Here is a 15,540-nt window from a genome sequence, read left to right as displayed (position 1 = left end):
CTTCTTGGTATTTTCAAGAAAATGATTGAAATGTGAATTTGAGGTACCAAATATTCAATCCTAGCTTTTATTGAGAAAAGTCAGAAAGGCAACAAAGATGGAAGGCTTAACATGCAAACAACGTTTAGCCTTTTAAGATCACACAGATTTGGGGGTAGCTTAATGAAGGATTTCTATAGAACATGTTTCCAGAACAGGAAGCCCTTGATGAAACTGTCCACAAGGGTAAATATGTTGAATATATTCAAGTGTACTCTGTTAATGTGGAGCATTTGTAGCTTAGGAAAGTGGGTGGATTCACCTGCATCTTGGATGGCAATGAGCGTCAGCTTTGCTTTATATAATCCGAAAGTGCTATAAGCCTAGCTTTGGAGGCTTCCTAAAGCTTTGGCCCGCTTCTTCCAACACCTCCCATAACTGTGCACTCTGAAGGCTTCTTAAACTCTTCCAAAGCGTTTGCCAGGATATGTGGTAACTTGAATATTTGTGTGGCGGTGAACAAATTACACCTATATACACCTGCTACATTTGTCGTTTTGAGAATCTAGTGAATGCTGTAAGCTCTGTGATGGGGGCAAGTGAACTTACAAGCAGAACCTGCCATTCAATTCCAGAAGGTTCACAGTCATCCTAAAGTCCATCCACATATCTTCTAAGGATCCTTAAAACCTAGGTTGAGAAACCATGAAGAAGTATAACTGAGTGAAATTTGCAACCTATCTATACCAAATGCTACACAAAACACAGGTATTTTAAATACATATACACAGCTCACTACCACCATTATTTCTAAACTAGTGGCCCGGTGCACGAAATTCATGCACATTAAAAGGGGATCAATTAGAGGAAATAATTTAATATTGCTATTTGTCCTTTCTCTATAATAGAAGTATCAGAGATGAAAGAAAATTAGTAAAATGTATATGAAAACCTTCCTCCTGTCAGAGTCTGGGGCACACCACGGGACCCAGAGTCAAGTCCCCGCCCACCCACATTCGCCTCAAAATCGTGTGAGATCAGACCTGGCCACCCACCCTGCCATTGGGCTAGATCCAGACCTGGCCATTCCCTCCCTTATCAAGCCCCACCGGGCAGGGGACGTAGCTTCAGGTTCCCTGGCCCGGCGCCAGGATGGGGGGTGTGGCCTGAGGTCCCCCAGCCTAGACCAGGGCGGGGGGCATGCCTTGAGGTCCCCCGTCAAGCCCTGCCAGGTGTGGGACATGGCCTGAGATTTCCTGTCAAGCCCTGCTGGGTGGGGGACATGGCCTGAGGTCCCCCATCAAGCCCTGCCAGGCAGGGGTGCACAGCCTCAGGTCCCCCAGCCTGGCACTGGGAGGGGGGCACAGCCTCAGGTCCCCTGTCAAGCCCCACCAGCAGGAGGGTGCAGTCTCAGGTCCCCTGTCAAGCCCTGCTGGGCAGGGGCATGGCCTGAGTTCCCCCGACCCAGCACTGGGAGTGCACTTTGAGGTCAAGCCCCGCTGGGTGGGGAGCACGGCCTGAGGTCCCCTGTCAAGCCCCACCAGGCAGGAGGGCACAGCCTCAGGTCCCCCAGCCCAGTGCTGGGGTGGGGGGTGTGGCCTGAGGTCCCCTAGCCCAGCACCAGGATGTGAAGCACACCTTGAGGTCCCCCATCAAGCCCCGCTGGGCGGGGGTCACGGCCTGAGGTTCCCATTAAGCCTCACCAGGTGGGGGCCATGGCCTGAGGTCCCCCAGCCTGGTGCCAAGGCGGGAGGCGTGGCCTGAGGTCCCCTGTCAAGCCCCATGAGGGTGGGGGAGGGCATAGCCTCAGGTCCCTGCTGATTGCTCATTAAGGCTTCTTATGGGAACTTGGCCTCAGCTGTGGGTGTAGCCATCTTTGTGATGGAGTGATGGTTAATTAACATATTCCCTCTTTGTTAGATAGAATCATCTTCTCCACTTACCCATCACAAAATGCTTGATGAATTTCCATGATTAGAACTTCAAGTTGTAGCCTCATCCATTTCTTCTAACTTCTTCCTTCCCACATGACCTAAAACCAAGGTAAAGCTTGGCACCTGATTCACCAAGTTGCCAAATCCACATGCATTTAATACTAATGTCTCCAACATGATTGTCAAAGACTCAATCACAGTGTTAATTCATCACAGCGACCACTCTTAGAAATGAATTACAGCCAGCAACGTGCACATTTGCTCAGCATTTGTAGACAGCCCTAGGTTGTTCATTGCATAATTGAGGGGAGAAAAACCCTTCAGGTTTAAATTTTCTTCCATCTGCAGTTCATTTTCAATATTTGTGTTTATGTGATTGAAAACATTTTACATTAGCAACATAATCATTAAGGCATTCAGTGGTGCCTCAGCTTTTCCACATTTCCTCTTCTCTTTCAGCCAGTGATCTTAGTGCCCACACAGTGAGTGGGGTGCACTGTTGTGGGGAGTCACGTGAGAACTGCACCTCCAATGTGACAGATACCAGGCACTGAGGCAGCAGCTACCACCATTTAATCTCAGTGTGAGCCCATTAAACTCATTCAGTTTATGAGGTTCATTCCTGCAGTGACTGAAAAATGAAATATTCTTTTTTTTTTAAGGATAATACACTTTTTCAAGTTCCCAGGGCAACATTTATTGCACAAAAACAGCCATTTTATAAAATAACACTTTAATGGTCCCAAAAGTTCCACACATGGGAAAACTTTTACCCATTTTCTCCTTATGGTCTAAAATGAAACCCCATATCGGTGAAAACCTCTAGATGAGTTCCACAGCTGTAAAGGTGACTAAAAGTTAGGGCTAGATGACAGATGGCTTTATGAGACAGTTAAGCAAAGTTTAATTAGCCATCACTAGTTTCACCATGATATACATTAACATCACATAAACACACACACAGATTCTTAAATATTTCTGAATACTGTATTTAAAAGTATATTTTAAATACACAGAGCTAATAAAGAATAGGAAGAGGCATTTAATTTTAAGTGATATTTATTGATTCATTTTATTTTAAAATGAACTAGTTCATTTTAGGACTTATGCAAGAGCTTCATTTCTTAATGGCTTCATAGCATCCCATATATGGGTGTTTCAGAATATATTCAACTAGTCTTCTCCAACTGATGGACCATTCGGTTAGTTTCAGTACTTGGCTATCACAAACAATATTACATAAACTTTTCTTGATTACCCTTGAACATGTATTTTCACACACAGGGGCAGGCATATCCATTAGACAAATTCCTAGATATAAAATTGTTAGCTTAAAGGGCATATGATTTTAATTTTGATTTTTTAAGATTTATTTCAAAATTGTCCTTGAGACAGGATACAGCAATAATGTGGGAGAGTTTCTATTTCTTCACTTTTATACTCAGTGTATTATCAAACTGATTTTGGTGTGTGTTAGTATGTCAGGTGGATAAATAAATTTTTGACAAAACTTTAATTAACCTTCCTCATATATATATATATATATATATATATATATATATATATATATATATATATATATATAAAGAGCCAGGGTCCGTAACATCCAAAACGACCGAACGGACTACCGAACACCAGAAGTCAGTCCTGCAGTCAGTGCTGGATCACCGCAGTGACTCAGCACTGACCGCCACCACTGCAGGTGTGGCAACCCAGCACTGACTGCTGAGGGGGCTGCAGATCAGGCCCAGAGAGAGGCCTGGAGAGAAGCAGGGTCTGATCCTCTGTGGCAGCTGTTGATCAGCCCTTGCATCTCTTTCTCTCTGGGCCTTACCAGCAGCCGCGGCAGCTGCTGATCAGCCCCGCCTCTCTGATCAGGCCTGGAGATAGGCCCAGAGATGCTGACTGGCATAGAAACCAACCAATCAGAACCAAATCTGGGTGAACTGCAAGGAGCCAATGGCTGCCTAGGAGGCAGCGCTTTTGACGCTGACCAATCAGAACCTAATCTGGGTGAACTGTGAAGGCAGAACCTAAGGTGGGGGCTGAGGAGGGGTTTTAAGGGCAATAGCTGTTTGGTGTAAGGTCTAAGAAAGTGGTTCAATTTTTTAATGACCAGTTTGGCAATATAGAGCATATGGCTGGCTATCAGTCCAGATATAGGGATTATGTATTTTTGTCTGCCAAGAGCATCTCCTCCTGCTGAAAAAAAGCTTCCCCACCCCCCATTTAAGCAATCCTATCCTATATAATCTATCTGTACTAATAAAAGGGTAATATGCTAATTAGACCAGGTTGACTGGCCATCTTCTGGATATCTGACTTCCTTCCAGACAAAGCCAAGGTGATGGGGGCCAAGGCAGAGGCAGTTAGGGGCAATCAGGCTGGCAGGGGAGGGCCGTTGGGGGCGAGATCAGGCTGGCAGGGGAGGGAAGTTGGGGGTGAGATCAGGCCAGCAGGGGAGGGAAGTTAGGGGAGATCAGGCAGGCAGGCAGAAGGGTTAGGGGCAACCAGGCAGGCAGGCAAAGGCAGTTAGGGGTGATCAGGCAGGCAGGCAGGTGAGTGGTTAGGAGCCAGCAGTCCCAGATTGAGAGAAAGATGTCCGATTGGAGAGGGTGCAGGCTGGGCTCAGGGGACCCCCCCGCCCCCGTGCATGAATTTTGTGCACCGAGCCACTAGTTAAATATAAGCTAGAGCACTTTAACTGTATATATGCATATTTTTTTTATTGATTTAGGGGCTTTTATATATTAAAGAAACTGCCCCTTACCTCTCAAATATGATGTAGCTTTTTTCTACTTCACAATTTGTATTTTGACTTAATTTATGTTTTGTTCTTTTTCTTTTTTAACCCAGAAGAGGTTACTATTTCTGTATTTCAATATAAATTATTTTCTTATATGGTCTCTGGGTTTTTGGTCTTGCTTAGAAAGGTATTTAAATAGAATGAATATTAAAACAAAAACCGAAAATAAAAATCTTCTCCTGTGTGTTCTTCTGAAAGGTGAAGATGTCTTTATATCTAGATAATTAGTGGTGTTATATCAAAGTATTTCGTGTACTGCAATTATTAGTATTCAGTGAGTTCTCTTCATAGAGGTGGTGGAGCTTGATAAAAACAAATGATAACTTTTTAACATATTTCTTCATAAGACTAAGTGAGTTCAATTTTAAATTTTACAATAGAACAATATATTCATTGCACCAGGCCCCACTGACAAACCTTGCATTTATTTCCCATTATTGATGGGAAATTTTTGGAGAGGTTTTAAGAACTACAAGTAAGAGTTTAACTTTTACATCTAAATCCACACGAAAAAAAAAAGAAAATGAATCTTTCTGGATTTTCATTAACAGACTCTTCCTCTAATCACCAATGTAATGATAAAAGTACATTCAGGTATCTGAATTAACTTAATCAACAACATTTTATTGAGCAGCTACTATGGACTAGGCTTCTTTTAGGCACTTGGGATACAGAAATTAATAAAATGCCAAGATTCCTAACCTCAGAGGTACTGACGAAAATTTCTACAAAGCTAAGAAGATCACTTCTATGAAGAAAAATGAAGATAAGACAATTGTATTTTCAAGTAATTAAGGAAGAATTTCTCCTCCCGAAGGAGACTCATATTCCTAAAATTCTAAATTCTGCATAGATTTCCTTAGAGGCCATATCTCTGATGAATCTTAGAAAGTATCATATATTTAAAGTATATAACAGATGTTGAGACGGGTGAATATTTTTAGATCTTTCCTAACTCAAGATTTTGAGAACTGTTCAAAACACTTGAAGCTTGGTAATCGGCATTTTACTCCTGTTTTTTAAATATTAAATCAACTTGCATGTGAAATAGCAATAAGAAATAAATCTATGGTACTACGCTCAGCACAGTGCTAGACACACAGAGAGATACTCTATCTTATACATAAAGATCACGTAGCTGAGCCTAGGAAATAAAGCCATATTTTCCATTCCATCTAAGACAGATTTCTTTGATCAAGTGACCCACATCTCTAGAGAACAGCTCCTTACAGCCCTATTTGGGCCCTGGTTTGGATCTGCAAATTAACTGAAAAGACCATTAGAAAACATTTTGTTTAAAGTGCTAAATGGGCTGCAACTTTCAAAACTAACTGGCCTGCCAAATTGTGATTTAAAGTGAAATTGGCATGAGCAGACATTTCCACATCAGCCTGTAGCACATCTGGTCCAGACCAAACAAACAGAAGATTTATTCTGTCAGGGAGATCATTTAGCATTCCTTTTCATGCTTCAGAAGGAGCCTGTACCTGTCACTCACCAAAGCGCTCGGCTTTTGGTGGCGAGGCTCTGTTGCTCTCCCTGACTAGCCTTGATCTAACACTTCTAAGGAGGCTCATGTGCACCGCTCCACCTGGGAGCCCAGTGCCCATGCCAAGTTCATTTCCATAGTCTTATAGAAACCTCCTGGAGGATTTCAAACATCTGCTCATAAGTAAAGAAACATTGTCTTGAGCTCTAACAATAATATAAAGGGCAACTGAACCTTCTTTTGCAAATAAAGCAGAGCTGATAAGTGATCTTATTTCACAGGACTGGGGGCAAGTTTCTTTGTGTCCTTCTGAATTCAAATCCTTAAAATGAATATCGTCAATCATGGGGAAAATTGAATTGTACCCAGGGTTTTACCATTAACTTAAGTGGTATAATAGTCAGGACTAAAAAAAATAGGTTAAAAAAATAAAACTATGTCATTTTGCTGAAACTAAATGAATGTTTTTATAAAGCTGGATCATTATTCTTCTCTGCGTGTTTTTCTCTGTTCCTCTCACTGGCTGTAGCCTCAGAGCCAAGTGTAACACTAAGCACTGTTGCTGTGGGAGCCACACAGCAGCCTTCTGCTCGAGAATGTTAATCTGCTGCTGGTTGAGTCAGGCACCCCCAGAGAATCACTTCCTGGCTGGTCTCTTCAGACATACTATTCTTTCTCTCCCACCTCTGAAGAACTGTAAACTCTCAGGAGGAATCAATATACCACCACTGAGATTCCCCACATTTCCTTAGGATGCTTCTCTATGTGACTATAAAAGATTCGGTTTCAGTCGAAAGGACAACCGGAAAGGGAATAGACCGATATTTCTGTGTATTGATGTACACATTCTTTCTCATTTCTAGCTAAAATTTACCTCTGCTTCTTCTTTTGAGAATAAGTGGCTTAGATAAAGTGTCCTAGTTGTGACCTAATTAATATAAATTCCTGTGGTTCTTTTTTCCCTGAGGAACTCATTTAATTCATAAACACCATTACTTGGCTTTTCTACTGATATCTAGGTCTATGCAAACATAGGGAAAGTTTATCTATCACATAAACATAGAAAAATGTTGCCTTACCTAAAATACAACAAAATGGATTATTTTTTTAAAATCTGGAAAAGGTCTATCCTTTGTGCAAATATTTTCATCCTATTGATTTGTGGCAGTAGCAAGGTAGTATGAACAGGGAATTACATCTCTACTGGTTTCATCTACACTGTCCCTCCCATTGAGTTATTAATAAACATGATACCACCAGTGATGCATTGTTAATAGCCTGGTCTGTGGAACGCAGAAAACACTCTTCTCAAATTCACAGAGAACCATCTTAAATAGGTTACAGTCTACATACGGCGTATGCCAATAAAAAATGTATATCTGTATCAAAATCCAGCCTTTTCTGAAGAAACAAAATCAGTCTTCCACAACAACAGAACTAGTTTCAAGCTTGAAATATATCCTGATGTGAAATATTGGTAACTTCTTAGTATATCTGAACATTTTGTCTACCTGGTAAATTTCAAGTGAAAAAATGATGTATGTAATAAATATGATATTCAGCACCTAAATGGTTCACTTATGGTTAGATTTGTTTGTATTCTTATTTGAAGATATGAAAATAACATTAAAAGTAGCATGTTTTTATACTTTCACCATAATAAATTAGAGTAATATCATATAGAGAACAAAGGGTTTGTCTTCTATAGGAATCTGGAGAACTTCAAAATAAGAGATAACAATTTTGATTAAGAAAAGCCATTATCATAAGTAATAAGCATTTAAAGGAACCCCACTTATGAATAAAAGAAATTCTAATTCAAGTTTTTATTCTTTGAAAGGATGCATTTAGAATTTAAAAAAAAAAAAAAAGGAAGCTCACCCTAACCAGTTTGGCTCAATGGATAGAGTGTTGGCCTGCGGACTCAAGGGTCCCAGTTTCAATTCCAGTCAAGGGCATGTACCTTGGTTGCAGGCACATACCCAGTAGAGAGTGTGCAGGAGGCAGCTGACCGATGTTTCTCTCTCATTGATGTTTCTAACTCTCTATCCCTTTCCCTTCTTCTCTGTAAAAATTCAATAAAATATATTTTAAAGGAGAAACCAAGATGGTGGCATAGGTGAACACCTAAACTGCTGCCTCGCACAACAATTTCAGAAAGCAACTCCAATACCATGTGGATTCCTGCAACAGAGAGGAATTGACAGGACTGCTCCAGCCATGAAGACAGAAGAGAAACAGTCCAGAGATGGAAGACGCTGATGACGCCTTGCCATACTAGCAGTCAGCAGCTGTGCATCGCTGCAGGTTGCCCAGGACCAAACCAGAGAGGGTCGGACCTGCATTACCACCATTTGTCCACCATCCAGAACTGAAATGTCATTGCTGACATGTACACATAAGGAACTGTTTGACATTGAAATTGGGACTCAAAGAACTGTTGGTCCAGAAAGAAACTCACTACAGACTGATTTATTTGCCTCTCAGCATAACCATTATTGCTTGTCTCATTTTCGGTTCTTATAAGTGTATTTCTAGTATCACATGATCTCGCTCATCTAGGGGAAATGATGAGCAACATAAACTGATGAACAAAAACAGACCCAGAGACAGGGAAGCATCGATCAGACTGTCAAACCTCAGAGGGAAGGTAGGGGAGGGTGGGGGTAAGGGGGAGAGATCAACCAAAGGACTTGTGTGCATGTATATAAGCCTAACCAGTGGTCACGGACAACAGGGGGGTGGGGGCATGCGTGGGGAGGGGTTTGGGATGGGAATGGGGAGATGAAGACAAATATGTGATACCTTAATCAATAAAGAAATTAAAAAAAAAAAACTACAGCTAAAAGACAGAACGGACATCATCCAGAACCACAGGAAAGCTAGCTGAGTGGAAATTCTACAACTAGAAGGAAAGAGAGGGGCACACGGAGACTCAGAGGAGCTGCAAAAGGCTGAGGTATGGAGACACGTGTGTGGAGAGGACGGGCAGCTGAGTGCCTAGCTAGCTTTCTCTAGCAGGAGAGAGATAGAAGCTCCTGACTGCACTGAACCCCAGTTCCAACTGCACTGAACCCCAGTTCCGGGCGAGACCCTGGGGTCCCAGACTCATACGGGGGGGTCTGGACTGTTGGGAAAAGAGAGGAGCGCACGGAAACTCAGGGGAGCCACGAAAGGCAGAGGACTGGAGGTGCGCATGCAAGTGCGCACAGGGAGGACTGACTGCTGAGTGTGCCGCTGGCTTTCTCTAGCGGGAAGAAGGTGGAAGCTCCCGGCTGTGCTGAACTCCAGTTCTGGGTGAGAATCTGGGAATCCAGATCCATTGGGGGAGAAACTGGACTGTCTGGCAGCAGGCGAAACTCAAGAGTGACTTTCTCTCAGAGGTGCTTGCAGCGATTACTGAGGAACACTGAGACCCAGGGGCCTCATAGGGCAGGAATGATGGGAAGCCAAGGCTGTCTGCTCTGCCCTGAGACTCTGCCCCATGCAAGCTGAGCACAGAGGCTTTTGCAATTTTGCAAGTCTTGTCTCATAAGGCTGTCTCCAGCACAGAAGTTCTCCTTGCATAGACACAGCTGATCCTCACAGCCAATTGGCCTGGAGGTCAATTCCTCCCGGTGATACCAACAACAATCAAGACTTAACTACAACAAGACTGTGCACACAGCCCACAAAGGGGTGCACCAAGAGTGTCCACCTCAGGTAACAGGGAAGGCTGAGCCACTGGGCCCTATAGGACACCTAGCACACAAAGCTACTCTACCAACTAGGGAAGCAGCAAAAATGTGGAGACAAAAAAACAGGTCACAAATGAAAGAAATGGAGGAAAAGAAACGACTGGATATAGAGTTCAAAACCACGGTTATAAGGTTTTTTTAAGAATTTCCTAGAAAAGGCCGATAAATTTAGCAAGACCCTCAAGGATATGAAAAAGGACCAACTAGAAATTAAACATACACTGACTGAAATAAAAAATATTATACAGAGATCTAACAGCAGACTAGAGGACCGCAAGAATCAAGTCAAAGATTTGAAATACAAAGAAGCAAAAAACACTCAACTGGAAAAGCAAAAAGAAAAAAGAACCCAAAAATTTGAAGATAGTGTAAGGAGCCTCTGGGACAACTTCAAGCGTACCAACATCAGAATTATGGGGGTGCCAGAAGAAGAGAGATAGCAAGATACTGAAAACCTATTTGAAGAAATAATGACTGAAAACTTCCCCCACCTGGTGAAAGAAATAGACTTACAAGTCCAGGAAGCCCACAGAACCCCAAACAAAAGGAATCCAAAGAGGACCACACCAAGACACATCATAATTAAAATGCCAAGAGCAAAAGACAAAGAGAAAATATTAAAAGCAGCAAGAGAAAAACATTTAATTACCTACAAGGACACACCCATATGATTGTCAGCTGATTTCTCAACAGAAACTATGCAGGCCAGATGGGAGTGGCAAGAAATATTCAAAGTGATGAATAGCAAGAACCTACAACCAAAATTACTCTACCCAGCAAAGCTATCATTCAGAATTGAAGGGCAGATAAAGAGCTTCACAGATAAGAAAAAGCTAAAGGAGTTCATCACCCCCAAACCAGTATTATATGAAATGCTGAAAGGTATTCTTTAAGAAGAGGAAGAAGAAAAAGGTAAAGATAAAAATTATGAACAACAAATACATATCTATCAACAAGTGAATCTAAAAATCAAGTGAATAAAAAATCTGATGAACAGAATAAACTGGTGAATATAATAGAATCAGGGGCATAGAAAGGGAGTGGACTGACCATTCTCAAGGGGGAAGGGGTGTGGGGGGTACAGGAAGAGACTGGACTAAGGTCGTACACCTATGGATGAGGACAGTCGAGGGGTGGTAAGGGCAGAGGGTGGGGTGGGAACCAGGTGGAGGGGAGCTATGGGGGAAAAAAGAGGAACAATTGTAATAATCTGAACAATAAAGATTTATTAAATTAAAATATATTTTTTAAAAAAATAAATAAATATATTTTAGTAGGGGGGCGAGGGCATGTGCTGGGAGGCGGGAACAGCTAGGGAGAGATCAATGGGGGGAAAAGGAAACATGTAATATTTTCAACAAAAAGGAATTTTTTAAAAAGGCTATAGAGAGCTACTTAGGATTGAGGAATAAAATGTTCTCTCAATAACTCTGCATGCAGTTTTCTTCCTTTTTTTTTTTTTTTTTTGGAATGTTCTGCTAATACATGGACTAGATGCTTTGGCATATCCAAGAGTCTGCAGAAAGTATGTAATTAACTATGCAATTACAAGTACCTGATCAAATGCTACTTATGCCACATAACAGATACTAAAAATCTAAAACAAATTAAAATTCAATAAAATATAATGGTATTACAGTAGTCCTGGTTTATTAAAACCTAAATATATGAGAAAGTGAATGCATGCAGATAAACTATATTTCATTGACTATGAATTCTCAGAAGGGGAATTGGAAATTTTTAAGTTTGTCCTTGTAGACTTATTGTATTATTTTGGGTTTAGAGTTCTAAATTTTTAACACATTCTATTTCCATCTAATTATTACACAGCTGATCATAATTTTTTGCATATCACATATTTACAAATTTGCCTACTTGCTAAACTTTATTTGGAACCTCCGAATTAGTCAATACTTGCAGCCACTTTCATGTTCATTTATGAACATGTGCACAATGGCAAAAATTTGGAATCTTCCAACTCACACAATCCCAGACTATTTTCTTGTTTTAGCTCTCATACTGTAAAGTAGTATCCTGTTTATTGTGTATTTACTGTCATGTTTTTTGCACTTTTGTGCTTTTTGCTAGATATTTTACTGTTCAGAATGGTCCTCAGCCATAAGACTGAATAGCTTTTCAGTTAGTGTTCCTAAAAACAAGAAAGCTGCACTGAAGAAAATTTGTGCATTAGAACAGCTTCATTCAACATGAGCTACAGTGCTGATAGCCATATTCCATGTTAATGAATCAATAATATATGCTTAAATGTGTTGTCTTTAAACAAACAAACAAAAAAATCTATTGCTCGTTTAACAAAAATGTAACCAGAGGCTCACAGGAACCTAACCCAGTATTTCTCCTAGGAGCAATGGTTCAGTATTTGCTAATTCTGTGCTTATGGTGACTTCATAGAACATAAATACTGCGAATAGTGAGAATTGACTGTGTATGTATATATGTATGTGTGTCTTTGTGTGAGGTAGGGAGGAGGGCAGGGGTCCTTCTTTTAAAATAAAGTCCAGAAGTTATCAAAATTAAAAACCTTTAAAATGTCTACTAACTGAGAAATTATTGTAGGGGAAAAGCAAAAATAACATTGGGTTTTGATCATGCATAATATTTTTAGCCATTAAAATTTCCATAAGGAGTTTTAGCACATGTAGTTAATTTTCATGAGAGGCAGCTGGAGCATACTGGCCTTTTCAAAACCATATGATTTATCAGCTCAATAATGCATGAGCTTAGACAAAGTTATACAACTGTTCATATGTTTAACAAAGTGATGGAGTTAGAAATTTGCTAAAGCAGCCATTCCAGACCCAGGTGATCAAAAGGCGGTTAGATCATTTAGATCATTTACACAAACTGGAACACAATTCCATAGTCTTTTTTTAAAAAACATATTTTTTATTGATTTTAGAGAGGAAGGGAGAGAGCTAGAGAGATAGAAACATCAATGATGAGAGAGAATCATTGATTGGCTACCTCCTGCACACCCCACACTGGGGATCAAGCCCGCAACCTGGGCATATGCCCTAACCAGGAATTGAACCGTGACCTCCTGGTTCATAGGTTGATGCTCAACCACTGAGCCATGCCAGCTGGGCCAATTCCACAGTCTTGTTTTATTTTTGGCCTTCACTTTTTTTCCCCTGAAACTAATATTTCATTTGGATAAAGTGCCAGACTGACAAACAGACAGTCTAAGACACTGAAGATACATATTCCTATATGTTATTAGAGAGTTGATTAAAATCTCCACTAAAGTAACCTCTGGAATTAGAGTCATCTTACATAGACAGTGTTTGAGGAAGAATAAACTATTTCTTTGTCTCTTCAATAAAATGCATTTATTTATTAAACTCTAAATTTTACTTGGGAAAAAAAAATGCCTTATAAAAAATGTCTCTTTTTTTGGAGTCAATTTTATGTGTCTTGCTGAAGTTTGAGGAGAATATAGCAGACTCCATCAAGAAGAAATTGTTATAGTCAAGTTATAGGTTACAAAAAATTCATATATGGACTCTGAGATAAAGGGCTGCATTATGAAGAATATAGGGGAAATAATAGATTCAAAGCATTCAAATTAAAAAGTTAATTGACAGAAACATTGGGATAAAAGATAAATTATTTAAAGATTCCAAGATTTTGTAGCTAAGTGACTAGAAGAATAACTGCATTTGTTTTAGAGCTGATACAAAAGTTTGAATTTAACCATTAAAACTCATTTTAGGCATTCACATCTGCAGACTATAACTTTAATATCTACGTAATATGATAACTATACAAGATACCAAGTGCCTGTCTTATTCTATACACTTCCACCCTCTTTTCTCTGATAATTTATAGAAAAAAGAAAAATAAGATGTGTATCTCATAAGCAACATTTGTACCCAGTCATCATATCTGCCAGAATGTCTTGGATTGGCAGGGTAAAGCCAGGAAGTGGCCCCATAGCCTCACACAACAGGTATACTAATGTGGGGTCAAGAGCTACGGTACGCCTCTCATTCTACAAGGCCACTGATTATAAGAACAAATTAACCATCAAGTTATAAAGTTACTTTGTTTCATTTTTGTTAATCTTACATTGAAAGCCAAGTCAGGTGATTGGCAGGTAAACCAGCAATTATTTACTACTCAACAGCCACCAGACTGGAGGAAACTTCCTTTACGGTTGGGTTTGAGAGTAGCCGCATTGGCAGAGTTTAGAGTTGTAGGGATATTAACTATTACCTTGTACGAACCCCTCATTTTATAGATGTGAAAGTTGAGACCCTAAGTTGTACATTTGATTAGTGCAGGGATGAAATTAGGAACCAAGTCCTCTAAGTCAAATATTCTCAAAGCTGGTTGACCTGTGTAAAGATATCAACCACTCTCAAACCTCTCTGTGCATCAGAATCACCTGGAGGGCTTATTAAAACACAGACTGCTGGCTCCACCCCAACACTCCCATTCCATAAGTCTGGGATGGCATCAGGCAATTTACATTTTGACAAGTTCCCTGGTGATGCTGATACTGCTAGTCTGGGGAACAGACTCGGAGAACCACTGCTCTAGATTTTTGTCTAATATTCATTCTACTCCAACAAATTTCCTCTCAGGGAAAAATGGACCCTTCCTGGTATGCCCATGTACAATGCTCAAAAAACCCCCACAAAAAATACAACCCATTTGGTCTGAGTTATTATGGTAGTCAGAGCCTACAATCACATGGCCAGAGTAATTTTGTCTACTCAAAAACCGAAGTGTGCTTCACTAGACATATACAATATGGCTGTTATAAAATGACTTTTAAGAACTATATGTCATCTGCTTCCCATTCCAAAATGAAAACTTCTTGGACTTTGAGCAAACTGTATTATTTGTCTGGATGCAAATAAAGTTGATATCATTTAGCTGCCTTTTTCAATATGTTGAAAGAATAGTGTAACTATCACATAGTCTAAGTATGAAATTTTTGCAGAGATATATACACAGAAATGTTATCAAGAGAAAACAGAGATGAGGGAGGAAATAGGTGCAACTGAGCTCCATTGGAACAGAAACCTCAATACAAAAAGCAATTCCTGTATGACAACCATGTACAAAGCCCCGCCTGTGGTGAAGAGGGAGATGCTGAGAAGACCTAGCCCTACGCTCTGGGAGCTTGCCATAACTGACATCTTAAGAATATTAAGTGATGCTCAATGTAATATTGTATATATTATATGTGTGTAGGAGTATGTATCCATATGTATACACACATTACATTGGGCATATTTTAACAACTTTCTCAGAATGAACATTGAAAGACTAACAAATACATCATTCCTACAAAGAAACAACAGTGGCAAATTGGGCATTCTGTAAGGTAATCATGATGAATTTTAATTGATGATGTCAAAAATACCAATGGAGGACCAGTATCTCTGAGTAAAAGGCAACAAAAATATATTAGAAACTATTGCAGACTTTACGTACTGTTTCAAACACTCTAGAAGTTTTTCTCTACTTGCATATCTACATAATCAGAAACTTAAAATTTGGTCATTAATACTTTGAACTATACAATTGTCTATTTATATATCCCAAATTTTACAAGTTCAAATT

The sequence above is a fragment of the Plecotus auritus genome (assembly GCF_963455305.1).
Source record: "Plecotus auritus genome assembly, chromosome: 4".
Classification (NCBI taxonomy): Eukaryota; Metazoa; Chordata; class Mammalia; order Chiroptera; family Vespertilionidae; genus Plecotus; species Plecotus auritus.
Note: the sequence above shows the minus strand (reverse complement) of the source record.